The sequence below is a fragment of the Amblyraja radiata genome, chromosome 22, assembly GCF_010909765.2.
Source record: "Amblyraja radiata isolate CabotCenter1 chromosome 22, sAmbRad1.1.pri, whole genome shotgun sequence".
NCBI classification, from domain to species: Eukaryota; Metazoa; Chordata; class Chondrichthyes; order Rajiformes; family Rajidae; genus Amblyraja; species Amblyraja radiata.
The window spans coordinates 8,393,595-8,411,391 of NC_045977.1; the positions used below are offsets into that span (position 1 = coordinate 8,393,595).

General features: G+C 42.2%; 1 protein-coding gene across 3 annotated transcripts in view; it reads left to right on the forward strand.

The window, feature by feature from the left end:
- The first annotated feature begins 7,359 nt into the window (after nt 1–7,359).
- Nucleotides 7,360–17,797, forward strand: part of mrtfb (myocardin related transcription factor B) — a 182,682-nt gene continuing 172,244 nt past the window's right edge. For 2 of the 3 annotated variants that reach the window (XM_033040312.1, XM_033040314.1), the window contains exon 1: nt 7,363–7,457. The gene's annotated coding sequence lies outside the window, so the exon portion shown is untranslated. Of the gene's footprint in view, nt 7,458–17,797 lie in introns of all 3 variants that reach the window. The other variant, XM_033040313.1, reaches the window with a different exon arrangement.

Consider the following 17,797-nt stretch of genomic DNA (forward strand, 5'->3'; position numbering starts at 1 on the left):
CGACACCTCTCTCGTCCAATCCGCGCCCTCGATCAGCAGTCCCACCCCATTCTCGCGAAAAGCGGAGATTTCACCGGCTTTAAAATCCGGATTACAAAAAATTTGGGGGGGATCGTCCCCCACCTCTCAAAACAGAGGGGGACATGTCCCCCCTGGCCCCCCCGGGATGTCCGCCACTGCCACTGCCACGCCCCATGGTGAGACTCAAAGTCAGTCCCGGGGGCCTCCAGCTCCATGATGTTAGGCTGCAGAGCGACCGGAGATACGACCCAAAAAACAATCGCATCTCCGGCAAGGTAAGAGACTGAAAAAAAGTTTCTCTACCCCCTCCTCCACCCCCCACATAAAACAAACCAGAGATCATTTACACAAACTTTTAAAACACACTTAAAAAAACGAAAAAAAACTACGAAAAAACAGACAGACTGTTGGCGAGGCTGCCATTGTGTGGCGCCCCTGGTGGTTCCATCAGGAACATGATGGAAATACTCTACTTGCCTGGATGGGCGCAGCTTCACCAACGCTCAAGAAGCTTGACATCACTCAGCCTACTTGAGAGGCTCCCCATCCGCAACCATTCATTCACTTCACCACCTATTCCTTAACATCATCAAGGCAAAACAGTTGGTTGTTAACCTTGTTGAATGAGATGGCATAAAACGGTTGACAGCTTCTGATTCTGCGGCATCCATATCACAAAGAGCCTATCTTGGTCCCTTCACTTTATTCCCTTAGGCATATGTGAGGATGCTCCCAAACTTATACAGATGTGCTATTGAATGTATTCTGATGGGATTCATCTCGGCCTGGTGTGGCTACTGCTCTGCTTTTAATCACCTGAATCTGAAGAGAATGATGAACGTGCCCAGTCTAACACCAGATTGTTACTTCCTTCCACCCAGTCCATTTTCAGGGTACATTGCATCAAGAAGGCTCAAAGTATCATCACGGATGTCTATCACTCAGGCCATTCCTTTTACTCACTTCTACCTTCCAGTGAGAAGATGTAACAGCTTGAAAGGTCAGCCATCCAGACTTAAAAACAGCTTCTTCCCCACTGCTATCCAGCTTCTGAACCAATCATCTCTTTCACACCCCATTCCAGGAGGTGCTGCCATCTATCGTATCTATATTATTAAAAGTCTGTTCTTGATCGGTTTTGGCCATCTGTGCTGCGATTTCCAAGAGAACGCCGCCACCTACGGCCGTCATTTTTGGCCACCTTGCTCAGAGCCCCCCTCCGCCATATGTGTGCCGAGGATTTTTCCCGTCGATGAAAAATGACAGAGATATTAATGATTTTACAAAATTCCCTATTCTCTCTGCTGCCCCTGCTGGCGGCAGGGGGGAGGGACTATAAAACCAGGAAGTGGTGTGCCTCAATCAGTGTCTGCAAGCTGGAGGAAGGCAGAGGGTCACGTTTCTCTGAGCTGTGAATAACACTGAACACATGTCTACTCAAATGTAAGTGTCCTTAGTGGTTCTAAAACGCTTGCAGAATGTGCCTATTGGTTCTAAAATGTTTGCAAAAAGTGTTTATTGGTTCTAAAATGTTTGCAAAAAGTCTCTTTTGGTTCTACAATGCTTGCAGAATGTGTATTTTTTGGTTCTAAAATGTATTTTAGGTTCTCCCCCCCTCTCCTCTCCCCCCCTCTCCTCTCCCCCCCTCTCCTCTCCCCCCCTCTCCTCTCCCCCCTCTCCTCTCCCCCCCTCTCCTCTCCCCCCCCAATTTTTCGCCAGTTCACTTACTGTTCTCCTGTGCTGCGAGTGTACCAGGTTTCGTTCCGATCGGTTGAATGTCGTAAAAGTTAGCGAGGTTTAAAAATCTTAAAAACCGCACGGGAGCAGATCGATCTATTTTCCTGCCAGTCAGCGCCATGCGGATTAGTCTCTTCCCCTGTCACTGCCCGGGACCGTCCGCCCCCTTCCTACTCCATTGTGTCTTTACTGGAGCTGAGGATGGCCGGTGGAGGTTTCCAATTTTTCGAAGCGACCCCAAGCAGCCCAGCCCCAAGCAGCCCAGCGTCAGTGACCCAACCCAGCCCAGCGTCAGTGACCCAACCCAGCCCAGCGTCAGTGACCCAACCCAGCCCGGAGTTGGAGATGTCGCCGATGTCGCCAAATGTAAAGCGGAGACTCTGATCCCGGCGGAGGAGAGCGACCAGCGACAAGCGACCAGCGACAAGCGACCAGCGACAAGCGACCAGCGACAAGCGCCCGCTGTGAGTCCCCATCACACCGCCAATTCCAGCCACTACCCGTCTGGTCCCCCTCGCTGGCTCCTCCCCCCTACCCCGTGATGCCCCCTCTCCCCCATGGCTCTTGCCCCGTCTTGTCTCCGAGCTCACTCCCCCTGCCCACACACCCCTCACCCACCCACACACCCCTCGCCCCCCCTGCCCACACAGCCTCCCGCCCACACACACACCCTCCCCGCCCACACACACACTCCCCTGCCACACACACAAACCCCCCTGCCCACACACACACCGCCCCCACAACCACCCCCCCCCCTCCACCATAAGCCACCCTCCCCCACTACCCCCCCCCCACACCTCAACAACGCCTTATTGGAGTATTTATCATTTTTATCTGTATACTCTTTACTCTATGAGCTTCCTGTGAACAATGAATTTCATTGCACCCTGGTGTACATGACAATAAACTAATCTGAATCTAACAGCATTGAGGGAATACCCATACCTCAAGGATCTCAGTGGTTCAAGGTAGCTCACTACCACCTTTGCAAGTGTAATTCGGTATGGGCAATTAAATGCTGGCTCAGCCTGCAAATCCCATATCCCTAGAATAAATGTATTTGTTTAAAGTCTTCAGTATGTTGTAAAACCTGTTCTATCTGATCTTGAACTAATGAATTGCAGGTGGGTATAGCAAGGCATGTGCCTGGGCCCACAGCAGTCAGGTCTTTTTATTTATTAATATTGCAAGCTCTCAATGTCTCTGGTAGGTTCCGCATTAACTTGAGAAGGTGTAGATGAGCCACGTCCTTGAACCACCGCAGATCTCTCATTGAAGGCACTCCTTCCTGCAGTGCTGGTGGGAAGGAGTTACAGGATTTAGACTACCAATTACGACATCTCCTAAACACTGATTTTATATCGAAAAGGATAATAATGGAATAATGCGCAGAGGAACACCACTAACAGCCCAATATTCCCTTTGGAATAGCACAGCATTCTGACTTGGAAATATATTACCATTCCATCATTACGGCTGGGTCTGAATCATAAAATCCAGTAGCATTTTCTCCTCTCTCCGAAGGACCACAGCAGTTCAAGAGGACCATTTACCATTACTGTACCTTTAATAAGCAATGGATATGTGCAATAAACACTGGTCTTGGTAATATGCAAATTTACCCCCCAGCCCCAAAACAAAATCCATGAAAAAGAAAACAATTCTGAATGCTAATACCACAAATTCACTTCCTAAATAATATAAAATAGACCAGTGGAAGAGGGAAAAAATCTAACTCGGGAATTCAAGAATGATGACTTCAGTTGTGGCTGCATTAATATATTAACCAATGCATTTAGATACAAAACAAAAAGACATTCTTATATAAACACTCATTTTACATTCCAGTAAAAAGGCTAGGTGGGACATTTGGTACTGAGACAAACAGCGAACATGCTGTGTCAACCTCAATGTCATGTAAACAATGGATAATATTTAATTTCCCAAAACAGTCGGCTAACTTATACCGTAGAACTACATACAAAAGTCAATATTCGAGTTGTATTTTATTCAACACTTTCTTTTATCTAATTTTCTTCATTTTCTCTACCTTTTCGTGATATTAGGATATGTTCTAAAAAGCAGCAAATTACTTCCAGACAGCTGACTTAAAATTTGGCCAATGATTGTCTGTGTAATGGCACAATTGTAGACAAATTTGTTCTTTTTATCATGCAGCATGAATTATTTTAGTTACATGACAATTTTATCTGGGTTCCACGATTTGTCTGGCAAAATTCTGCAGCACGATTGCTTCGAGTTTCTTGTCATTTTAAAGAGGAACTAAATCAGCCTTATTGCATCCACAGTAGGTATCATTTTACAGGACTCTTAATTGTCTACAGTTTGCACATGCATGAATCCCAGGTTTATCCGCTGTATTCACTTTTGCTCCAGCTGCTCCTCAAATTTCTATTACTCCTGCTGGCTTCCCCTATAAAAACTTTCCAAATTATTCCTATATCCAAGCAATCCTTCATGCTGCTGCTGATGCAAAAAAAAATTGCAAGTAACAGTATGGTATAATAAATTTACGATTACATCTGCAAGCACTATCCACTGTTACATCAGACGTGTAACACAAATAGAGTAAAACAGCACAAACTATAATTAAACTGGTTGCATTATACAATAACCGATTGTGGCATTATAATACATCTATGCAGTATCTGCATTATGCAGGATGAGAGTAGCATAGGTGGATCTACGTTTGAGATAAATAGGTTAGTGTCACAAAAACAGTATTTTAAGCCATGCATTCAAATAAATAATAATCAGTGTGGGCAGAATCTTGTTGCAAAATGTTTGGAGCAAATAAACAGAATGGATTTCATTTTAATTAACATGTTCTAAGGGATTATAGAGTAGTCCTTTACACAAGGTCAAATTATGTTTGTTTATGAGCTTCAGTATGAACATCTGTTTTACGTAAGTCTATGCAACATTAATAGAGGAAATTCAGGTGTTATGGTGGAGTATCCTGTGCACATATCCTGTTGGCCTCCATTAACACATTAGAAATAGATCTACTTGGAGTTGTGTGTGGCAGCAGGCAGAAGGCTGAGATTGTCAGTCAGCTTGTTATGGGAATATATTAAAGAAATCTGAGATTGACAGTGCTTGAAAATAGATGTCCAAGAGACAATTTTAATGAAGTACTGTAGATTATCAATGCAGAGAAAATTACATCCAAAATTACATTGAAGTAAACCATAAATAGACCAAAGTAATAAAAAGGAAAATATGCATTGCTGTCAAATATCTTCATCCAGCTCTGGCATGAAGTCAGAAAGTCTTGAATCATTTAATAGGATATTGCAAAGATAGACACAAAATGCTGGAGTAATTCAGGATTTCTGGATAGAAGGAATGGGTGACCTTTCGGGTCGAGACCCTTCTTCAGACTGAATTCTTCAGACTCCAGTCTGAAGAAGGGTCTCGATCTGAAACATCACCCATTCCTTCTATCTGGCTGTCCGCACACATCTCAGTTAAACTTTGTCCCTCTCACCTTAAAGTTATGGCCTCTAGTCTTTGATCTTTCCACCCTGGGGAAAAAGGTTCTGATTGTCTACCCTATCTATGCCTCTCACATTATATACTTCAATGAGGATTCCCTTCAACCTCTGGCCTTCCAGCAAAAACTGTTCTTGATTATCTAACCTCACCTTATAGTTAATACCCCCTACTCCAGGTAACATTCTGGTAAATCTTTTCTGCACCCCCTCCAAAGCCTCCACATCCCTCCTGTAACAGGGCGATCAGAACTGCACTCAATACTCCAAATGCAGTAAAGTTAAAGTCTTATAGATCTGCACCATGACTTCCTAACGCTTATACTCAATGCCCCGCCAAATGAAGGCAAGCATACCAAATACATCCTTCTCATAATGCGGTGACCAGAACTGCATGCAAATCTCACAATTGCGGCCTAACCAAAGACCTATCAAGCTGCAATATGACGTAATTAATTTATTAGTCATGTATGGAAATATACAAGGTATTTGATTTGCCAACAGTCATACAAAAAAGCCACAAAATGCATAACCACATATAAAAATTAAACGTAGACTTAAACAGCCACCACAACGGCGTGTGAGAATCCCCAGGGCTCACAGCACAAACAGAGACCCACAGTGTACAAGTGTCAATGTACAGGCCACACACAACGCTCCGCCCGAACAGTCAGAAAGCCGTCCACACTCGCACTAGACTCCGGGATGTCCTCATGGAGCCATGTACCCACTTCTTGACTCTTATAGTCAATGCTCCAGCAGATGAAGGCAAGCATACAACTTCTTTACCACTCTATCTCAACAAACTCAATGCTAGCATTTATTTCAAGAGGGCTTGTATACAAAAACAGGGATGTAATGCCGAGGCTCTATAAGGCATTGATAAGGCTGCATATGGAATATTGTGAGCAATTTTGGGCACCATATTTGGCTCTGGAGAGGGTCCAGAGAAGGTTTACAAGAATGTACCCAGGAATAAGTAGATTAACCTACAGTACGATGAGTGTTTGTTGGCAGTGGGCCTGTACTCGCTGGAGTTGAGAAGAATGAGGGGGGGGCACCTCATTGAAACATACAGAATAGTGAAAGGCTTGGATAGAGTGGATGTGGAGAGGATGCAGTATTCAGACTCCAGTCTGCAGAACGATCTCGACCAAAAGCGTAACCCATTCCTATCCAGAGATGCTGCCTGTCCTGCTGAATTACTCCAGCATTTTGTGTCTATCTTCGGTTTAAACCAGCATCTGCAGTTACTTTCTACAAATAATAGGATATGTATTGCAATGGCTATATTAGGGCATTCTAAAACGTAGAATAGCATCCACCTGCATGAAATAAATTAGAAATGCAGCAGTCAATGATCTACAATATAAGTGTTTCCTCCTGTTTTTTGGGGGAACTTCTTTCATGACTCCTCGCTTTAAAGAATACTACGTTTAATTTGCAGTTATTATTACATGGCAACATATGAAATGTCCTGGTTTTAATTAATCACAATCTTTTTGATATATTTATTGGAAGCACATTAAGACAATTTTAGAAATGTTAATATGAAAGTGTCGATAATTATTTGTGGGATTTATGCTTTAACTGTCACTGGCTTCCCCCACGTACATTTGCAGCTAATTTACATCTTATTTTTGGTGAAAACCCTGCATTGCAGATTGTTTTCCTCTTGAAATCCATTCAAAATTAGCAACACAACGGCGAAAGAAATGGAAGAAAAGTGATCAAATTCTCTGCAGCAGCACACACTATAACAAATTGATGTGAAATTGACTTGTTTTTTTGTTGCAAAATAGTACAATCTTTGCTGTTATTAATTCAAATCTCAGTCAACATTTCTGATTAAGAGATGTGAATCCTGCACCTCCGATGAAACTCTGCGGTGCATTGACAATGTCCTTGCAACACTGCACCACCAGCCCCAGCCCCAGCCCAGCGGTGCGCGCTCACGCGGGGACAAACCGGCGCGCGTGGGGGGGAGGACGGGTGGGGGAGGGGGGGGGGGGGAGAGGGTGAGTGAGAGTGAGAGTGACGTCGGGACCACAGGCGCGCCTGCGTCAGCCGGCGGGGGCTTATTTGCATAGTGAGCGCGAGGGTTTGTGGGAGCGGGCGGGCGGGCGCCGGCCGCCAGGCAGCTGTGGTCCCGGATGCCGCTCGACGCGGCACCTCAGCGCCCAGGTGAGTGGACGCCGCTTCGGCCCCGGTGCAGCCCGGCCCGGGCGTGCCGCTGCCTCGGCGGTGCAGGCCCCGGTGCATGGCTGGCAGCTGTGCTCAGCAAACGTCTCCATGGTGACAAGCAGTGGGAGGAATAATGCTTGCATTTAAAAGCTGTCCGGCGTGGTGGTGAAGAGTTTCCATTGAGCCCAGTGCCCCCGTCACCGCCTGGGCTACTCCTCAACCCCCCCCCCCCCCCCCCCCTCCCTCCCCTTCACCTCGCAGACCAGCTCCGCTGCGAAATTGCTCCCAGCGGGATGTTCCACCTTCCTCTGCTCCCATCTCGAGTGAACTTTGCCCCAGCATTTCAATGTTCATCCATCGTGAATTCTGACTGATAACATTGGCTCTGATTCAGCAATGTCCTGTCAGCCTGTTATCTCAGAGCAAACACAATCCAGAACCCTGTCAGTTGAAATGTCATGTTGATGGTGTGTTGCGAAAAGTGATCAATTTGAAATAGCAGAAAAAAAATCTCTTATTTTGGAGTGGATCCCTATTTACTGGACCCAACCATTTTCACGAGGATGTTATCAAGACTGTGCTACAAACCTGATAGGGTGTCTTTTTATAGAATTGAGTTGCTTAGCAATGCTTTTACAAGACTATGTGTATCAGGAAGGGTGAATTGCATAATGAGTTGTGTTGATTACTGTAGGGAGATGTATTTAGAACATAGAGCAATAGAACACAGCAATGTGCTGAATACAATGCCAATCTCACCTGTTTACACGTGAGTTTACACACAGCACCATCTGTTTACACGTGATCCATATTCCTGCATTACCTGCATATCCAAGTAGAAGGCTCTATTGTATCTACCTCCGACACCACTCCTGACAGAACGTTCCAGGCAACCACTGCCCTTTAAAAAAAAATTAAAAAATTGCCACACACATCTCCTTTAAACTTTGCCTCTCTCACCTTAAAGTTATGGCCTCCAGTCTTTGATGTTTCCACCCTGGGGAAAAAGGTTCTGACTGTCTACCCTATCATATTATATACTCCAATGAGGATTTCCCTCAACCTCTGGCCTTCCAGCAAAAACAATCCAAGTTTATCTAACCTCATTGTATAGCTAACAGCCTCTAGTCCAGGTAGCATTCTGGTAAACCTTTTCTGCACCCTCTCCAAAGCCTCCACATCCTTCCTGTAATGGGGCGATCAGAACTGCACTCAATACTCCAAATGCAGAATAACTGATGTCTACTAGATCGGCACCATGACTCTTATACTCAATGCCCTGACTAATGAAGGCAAACAAACAAAATGCATCCTTCTCGTAATGCGGTGACCAGAACTGCATACAATTCTCACAATTGCACCTAACCAAAGTCCTATAAAGCTGCAATATGACTTCTTGACTCTTATAGTCAATGCTCCAGCAGATGAAGGCAAGCACACCAAGTACCTCCTTTACCACTTTATCTGCTTGCGTTGTCACTTTCGGAGTGCTGTGGACTTGGACTTTCAAGATCCCTCTGTACATCAGTGCTGTTAAGGGTCTTGCCATGTTATAACTGAATACTTTCCCTTTACATTTGACCTTCTACTCCATCTGCCATTTCTCTTTCCACTTAAATAATTTATCACAATTTTTAATAAATGTATTTTCTGCCATGTTTCATTAATTAAATTATTCTTCAGTAGAGTTAGTACAGGAACTTATGATTTACAGGACCTTAAGAAGTGAGTGTATTATATCATTGTCACTGTTATCTTCTGGTTTCTGATAATTGCTGTGTATGTGGTTACAGTTAGGTCAGCCAATCTTTTATTTATAATTATAGGTGCCACTAAATTTTGAAATGTGTCTCGTACCATTTAGTATGGTCAGTGTTGGCAAGACAATTTAGATCCACAGGAGTTGTTCACAGAACACTAGAATATACAAAATATCACTATACCACGAAGTCTCCCTAGAATGTTTCCATTCCAGTGACAGTAACTTCGCTGAAGCAAATAAGATGTACCTTTATTCGTCTGAAAGAAATTCCTATATGGAAATCACTCGAATATTATCTTCCATTGGAGGAGTGGATATCCTATGCATGTGAACTATGTCAATTGCGGCTGGAAATAATTACAACATTTGGTAATGTGCAATCTTAATTATGTGATGAGCAATCATAAGTAAGGATAGCACCAATTAATGAAAGATTTGAATAATGAAGTTAATCCCGTAAACTAGAAACTGATTTAAGGAAAGACTATAATTATTATTTCAAGATAGCAAGGTGACTGTGTCATTGATGTAATACAGAATGGCAATTTAAATTAAATTTTGCTATGTATGCATGTTATTAAAATAGATACAATTATGGCATTTAAGTGGCTTTTAGATGTGCAATTACAATTTAAACTTGATTCACAATCTAACCGTTGACATATAATTGCTAATTATGATATTAAAATTTTGCAATAAACAATGTTTCTAAATAAACAATATAGTTAAGCTACACACCGACATATAGTGTTTATTTCCAGAGGAAATAATATGTGAAGGTTTTATCATTTTGTTTTGGATAATAGTCTAAATATCTTTATGATTCGAATTCACGTTTATTTTCCATGGAAATGGGGGAGGTTGTAAATTCAAGTTGTGCACTTTATAGAAAAATAACAAGTGGATGTGGTGGCAAAGTGCTTGGCTTTTACTTTCAGAGATTTGAATTCAGAATCTGTTTTTCACATCTTTTCTATAATACGGACCACTCATAATTCTAGAAGAATAAATTGGCTTAAATTGGATCTGGTAATGTTTCGTAATGCTAAAGCTTTTATGCAATTATATTTCAAGTAGGACTTTAAGCTGTAATTAATGCATTGTTTATTATTTTTACCATATTGCTGACAGATTGGATTAATTCCTGAAATTATATCGATCATAGCAGCAAAAAAGTTTAATGTTATGTTTAATTACGTAATAAACTAGACTAAGTGGGACCCGTTGGGTCCCTGTCACACGGGAGGCCTGGTCCCCCAACGCAACCCGTTCCCCAATGCAATATTGCACCACTCACACATATCCCCAACTGCACAGGCACGACTCATTTCCCCTCATTCCCCCCCCCCCCCCCCCGTACCCTCTCCCCTCCTCTTCACCCTCCCTCTTCTTTCCCCTCACCTCTCCCTCCCTCTCCTTTCCCCTACACCCAGATTCCCTCCCTCCCTCCATGAAAAGCAGCATCTGCAGTTCCTTCCTCCAGAGGTCATTCATTGTTAGCTGTGGTTTAGATCCAGTTGACTTGATGATTGGACCAGTTTGCTCTGTGTGTGTCTCTGCGTCTGTCTGGCCACCCTGCAACCCGACTCTCCCTCCCTCTGCCCACTCCGGCTCAGCCGCCACTCAGCCTGTCCCTGTCCGTCCGCCCGCCTGCTGCTGCCGCTTGGCGCGTGCCCACCCGCCCGCTGCTGCCATTCGGCCCGTCCTCACCTTGCTCATGAGCTGGTGGAGAAGATCTCCGGGAAAGCCGTGAGGGTGAGTTACCACAGTGGAGGAGACGGCCCCAGGGGGACGGGTAAACGGGACCTCCATTGCCGCAGAGGGTGGGGGGGAGAGAGGGGTGAGTGATGAGGGAGAGAGAGAGAGAGAGAGACGGGACCTGGGCCTCCACTGAACCCCCCTCCGGCGGCCGCTGCTGGTGGTGGGGGAGACGATAGACAAGTTACTGTGAGGAGGTGAGAGAAGAGTTTGTGAATGAGGCGGGAGAGGCCGCTGCTGGTGGTGCAGCAAGGGGCGTCGCCATCTGGCTGCGGCATTGACTGACAGGAGAAGAGACCAATCTGCATGGCGCCGACTGAAGGAATCTGCGCACGTGCAGTTTTTAAGATTTTTACACATCGATAACTTTTACAATATGCCACCATGAGGAACAAAACTTGTTGCACTCGCAGCACAGGAGAACAGCGAGTAACCTGGCGAAAAATCGTAGTGCTACCGCGGACTGTTTTTGCGCAAATAGAAAAATCCCGCAAACCGGAAGAGCACAATCAGAGTTTTAGTTATGCATAAATAGATTAATTCCTGATGCAGGGCCTCCACAGATGCTGCTTGCCCACTGAGTTTTTCCAAACGTTTGTTTTTTGCTCCACTCGAGCATCTGTAATCTCTCATAGACAAAAATACTGGAGAAACTCGGCGGGTGAGGCAGCATCTATGGAGCGAAGGAAATGGGCAACGTTTCGGAACGAAACCCTTCTTCAGACAACAGGCAATGTTTCGGCCCGAAACGTTGCCTATTTCCTTCGCTCCATAGATGCTGCGTCACCTGCTGAGTTTCTCCAGCAATTTTGTCTACCTTCGATTTTCCAGCATCTGCAGTTCCTTCTTAAACATATAATCTCTTGTCTCTCTGTGTTTATTTTTGAATTTGATATACTGAGCCAGTGCTTTGGTTTCATCATATTGTCTTCAGTAATATCTGTCTTTTGATTAATTGAATAGTCAAAGTAACATGGTTTCAAAATTGTTGTAATGTCTTTCAAAAATTTATATTCAAGTTTATGATTACATAATGAACCATGTCATATAGGAAACACTAATTTTGTTGGTCCTTTTCTGTTTGTTACAATTATGCTTTCATGTAATATTGCATCTATTTTGTGACATAATTTAAATGCATAAGCTTTGTAATATTTTTGAATTATTCCAAATGTCTATCATTGTAATGTATTAATATTTGGCTATGTCTCGGTCTTACAATGTGCTATTGTTCTGTCGGTGCAAATTTCATAAATTTACTTCAAAACAGTTTAAAAAATATCCAGAGTTAAGAGGTTTATTGGAGACTGTTTGGAAAGAGGAAGGGAATGAGCAAATGGTGATCCTGGAATCTTATGATCACATTCATTCAAGTATTAATAATATTCTGTACTGTACATTACAGTGAGGAATGTGGGGGAGTCACTGTGGTGGATGTTTACGTTAAAATGTATCTTGTGTGTTCTGTTGCTTTTTATTGGTATGACTGTATGGCAAATGAAATTCCTCACATGTTGCAAAACATACTTTACTAATAAAGCAAGATTATGATTTATTATTGCACAATTAATATTATGTTGTTAAGATGTGATTAAAAAGTTGTGTATTTGTATACTGCCTTTTACAACCATTAGATGCCCTAAAGTGCTTTTGAGACCATGAAGTAATTTATACATTTGAAATGTAATGAATGAAAAATGGCACACAATTTGAGTGTAGCAAAGGTCCATAAGAACATTGTCATAATGATTAGGCATGTTTTTTTGAAGATTGATTCTTGTGAAGTTTTGTGTACTCCTTTGAAATAGTGCAGTGGGATCCATTACATAAGTCTGGGAGAGTAGTTGGAGCTCTGGTATCTCATCTGAAATGTTGTCATCAATAAGTTAGCAGTTCCCTCATTATTGCACTGGAGTGTTATACTAGTTTTTGTACTTAAATTTGTAGAGAAGGACATTCGCCCATGTCCTTTTAATTGAATCTTGGAAATGAATGCTATAGACAGAAGTCATACAGTCCATCATGTTCATATCAGCAAAAAATTGAATTGTTTAGATTACTCCCAGTTCTCTGATCAGGATCTGTAACTTTTGTAGGTTACAGGATCTTTAGGTTTAGGTTTATTATTGTCACAGTGAAAAGCTTTATTTTGCAGGCTATCCATACATATAGGATCCGGCTATTCAATATATCAATAAATATATCAATATATCAAACTTCAGCACAGTAGATAAAGCTAAGGGGAAGATACTGAGTGCAAAATATATTTCTCAGCACGGGAGCAGGAAGAAGGAATGACTAAGTGGGACGAATTAATTATGTTGGCTACTTTTCCAAGGCATCATGAAGTGTAGATGGAATTGAGGGAGGGAAGTGTGGTCCGTGTGATGGACTGGGCTGCACCTACAACTCTCTTCAATTTCTTGCAGTCTTGGGCACTGCTGTTCCCAGACCAAGCTATAATGCAACCAAGTAGTATGTTTCCGTGGTGCATCTGTAGAAGTTTATAAGAGTTATTGAGAAGTGCTGAATTTTCTGCGGCTCCTCAGGAAGTAGAGGTGTTCCTTCTTGGCTGTTGCATCCGTGTGGTTGGTCCGACATATCATTGATAACACCGAGGACCCTGAAGCTCTCAACCATTTCCACATTCTACATTGATGCTGATTGGGGCGTATATTCCACCACGCTTCCTCAAGTTAATAACTATCTCTTTTGTTTTACTGACATTGCAGGAGTGGTTATTGTCCTGATACCATGTCATTAATTCTTTGTCTCCCTGTGCACCCACTCTTCCTTATTTGTGATGCGGCGCAACACAGTGGTGGTGTTTTCAAATCTGTAGATAGCATTAGAGCCAAATTTGTCTGTAGAGTCGTGAGTATAGTAGGGGACGGAGAATGCATCCTTGTGGAGGGGGGGGGGGGGGGTTGAGAGTTATTGTGGAGAAAGTGCTGTCGCCTATCTTCACCGATTGAGGTCTGCGGGTCAGAAAGTCAAGGATCCAGTGGCAGAGGAGGGGTCCATAGTTTGGAGATGTGTTTGGAAGAGATTATTTGTTGAGGCAGAGGTTTGGTCGTTAAATAGGAGTCCTTGCTCTCTAGGTGTTCCAGGGAGATAGTATCTGCTGTGGAGTGTTGCATTGGTAATTAAACTAGAGTGGATCACTTTTTTAACTATCAATTCAGAAAATGAATTCTATACTCTCACTACTTTATGGTGAAAAATAAATTCCTCAACTTGTCTCTAATTCCTATTAATTAACTTATGTCTGTGTCTCCTAATTATCAACCACTGTGCTGGGGCAATGGGTGGTATCTTTCATCTTGTCTAAATACCTCATACGCTTTTCACACTTCAGTTAATTCAGTTCAGTCTCCTTAGTTCCAAGGAAAATAAATCTGCTTAATTAGTCTCCCCTTAGTTCAATAACTTAACTAACCCGTGCAATATCCTTGATGATCTACTCGATATCCTCTCTAGTGGTATTATATTCTTCATGTAGATTGGTGACCAGAACAGTTCACAGTACTATAACTATTCTGACACAGGCCTCTATATCACAGTTGAATCAAGCCTGACAACCCAGAAAGTAACATGACAATATTTTCTAATAAAAAGTTGGCTTATGTCAGTTTGGATTTATAGAAATTCACTTGCAACTTTTCCAAAGACTGTTGTTTGAAATTTGTATCTACATCTGTCGTGGTTTTTTTGCCCATCAATATCAATCCTTTAGCGTATGAACATTTTTTAATGATCTTGACCACCCCAGGGGATAATACTAGCTATCATTATACTAATGGTGCAATCTTACTATTCACTGTACAATAATTGGTATATGCATCATACCAGGTGCCAGAATGTGAAAAATGGCTGCAGGATGTATTTCATATGATTGAATGAAAACATACGTTGTAGTACTGCCTCAATTATCTACTGCTGAAATAACATTGGATTTTGGTATTAGTTAAGCATAATTATACCTTGCATTGTGTGTTGAATTCGGGGTGTCCATTTTTTGTAGGAAGAAACTGCAGATGCTGGTTTAAACCAAAGATAGGCACAAAATGCTGGAGTACATCAGCGGGACAGGCAGCATCTCTGGATAGAAAGAATGGATGACGTTTCAGGTTGAAAAGTCACCCATTCTTTCTATTCAGAGATGCTGCCTGTCCTGCTGAGTTACTCCAGCATTGTGTGTCTGGCTTCGGGGTGTCCATTTATAGGGTAAAAAGGAATTTGCTTCAGTGTCGTCATTCCTTAGCCCAATCCACCAGATTTTATGACCAGTCTCTTGTGAAAGATCACTACATTTTAATGTTCTACCATACTGCCATACTGTGGAACCTTATTTCAATATGGTTTGTCATTCTCACATGATGTAATAGAAGACTGTTGGCACACACAGTTGTAGGAAGAAGATAAATAGTGAATGATGGATTCTAAATATAGAACAGCATTGCAACTTAATGCATTTTATTTCTTGTAAACTCATAAAATAAGATTACATTATTTCATTTCACTATAGTATTTGAGAATCAAGCTGATTGCAGCAGACAGTATTATGGGAAATATTAGAAGTGAAATATGTTTTTAATCTGTGTCATAAAGGTGTCAAATTTAACATGTCAATCTAACTTATTGTACAACTCCAGCCACCTGGTAGCTAATATGGTGTTCACATTAACTTGAATAGTAAATGTACCATGGTACTCTTGCATATTATTCTAATCTAATAAGGCAGTTATTGTAAGTGTTTATTATTAATATCATGCTCACCATATCTGCACTTTCATGACTTGAATGAACACAATTGCCAGATTATGAAAATATGCATTTAGCAAATTAAATATTTATATTATTTAAAGCTAAGATTGTTAACAACTATTTATATAAATTAAAGGAAGAACATTTCCATTTATATTTAACATCACAGTGGAACAATTTAAAAAATTGAAAGGGTAACACTTGCTTACTGGATGCACAAAAAAGAGAATACAAGATAATTTGTATCAAATTCAAAATTTCATGGATCAGAGAAATCTGAAATAGTAAAACTGGCACTGTTAGAAATTCTAAGCAGGTCAGGTATCAGTTGTGCAGAGAAAGTAAAGGGCCTGTCCCACTTGGTGACTTTTTTCGGCGACTACCGGCGTCATATCAGTGTCAAACATTTCAAAATCCATCGGCGACAAAAAAATGTTGCGACACTTGAAAAAACACAGCGCGTCATATGTCATCACGCCGCAAATTTTTCCGTGACATGATACGTCAGTCAATGATGTCAGCGGTCGCCGAAATAATCGCAAAGTGGGACAGGCCCTTATTTTCAAGATCTTTCATAGGAGTGGATCCATTCATAGACCAAACAGGTTGGAAGCAAGTGCTCTAGGTGTGGAACAATGGGGAAGGAAGGAGAGGAAATAATTATACAAAGACAAAAAACAATACGGTAGAAATCCATTGATTAAATGTCAAAGCACAACTTCAGCAGATGATGGCGCAGAACAAAATGGGATGGCATTTTTTTAAATAAAGAAAAACTAGGACAGAAGGTGAAATAAATAGCAGTAGAAGACTTGTGTTTCTGCAGGAATTCCTCAGTGTGGTGACCTAAGCCAAACCATTTGCAGTATTTTTGCAATGGCCTTCTTTCCATCAAAGGCAGAAGTAATGATTTACAGTTCAGTTTGATTTGCAGTACACAAAAGAAGCACACCGGATGAGCTCATGACTTTTATGCAAGCAATCTAAGTTCCACAAAGATGAGTTTACTACTGCGACCCCCTGCCACTGGCAGAAATTGGATCTGCTGTCATGAGGGTAAACTCTCGGAAAGTGGCCAACCCAGATGTGGTGGGTTCTGAAATTGTGTGGCCATCAACTAGCCACAGTGTTTGCTGAGATCTCCAATCTCTCACTTCAACAGACTATTGTCCACATCTGCTCCAAGGAATCCTCTATCATTCCAGTCATCAAGAAAAGTAAAGTGACCCGTCTCAGCGACCATCACCTAGTGGTTCTAACATTGAACATAATGAAATGCTTTGAAAGATTAGTAATACCTCATAAAAAAAACACCAGTCCACATGCCTTGTCATTTACATACAGGAAAAGTAGATTCATGCAGGATGCCATCTGCCTTGTGCCTCGTTCCACTCTGGATCACCTTGATAATTAGAAAACCTATGTCTGAATGCTATTGATGGACTGCAGCTGAACCTTCAACACTATTATATCAAATAATCTCACCTCTAAATTCCAGAGCTTTGGCCTTGGGGCCTCCATTTGCAACTGGCATTTGCACTTTCAGACCTGCAGATCTGTCTGTTAAAACTGGTCATAAATGTCCTCTGCACTGCCCCTTAACATTGGTTCTCCTCAACATTGTGTGCAGAGTCCCTTCTCTATTCTTCGTGAACCCATGACTGTCATGGCTAAGTACATTGCCGCTTCGATCTTTGTTTGCTGATGATACTTCTCCAGTCGGCTGGATGAACATTCAACGATGAGGCAGGAATGAGATAAGAAATATTGTGTCATGGTATCAGAACAACAGCTCTTAACATAAATAAAATAATTGGCTGTTGATGGAAGGAAGTGAGGGGGTGAATGCTGTAGAAATGGAGCTGCTGTAGAGATGGTGGACAGCTTCAAATTCCCACGCACCCTTATGACCAGCAAACTGATCATGTCCTTTCAAACTGATGTGGTGATCAAGAAAGTGCATCAGCTTATTAACTTTCTTTGATGTTTGAGGAGATTCCACGTCCACAAGGATTATCTCACACTTCTAGAGATGCACTATAGATAATTTACA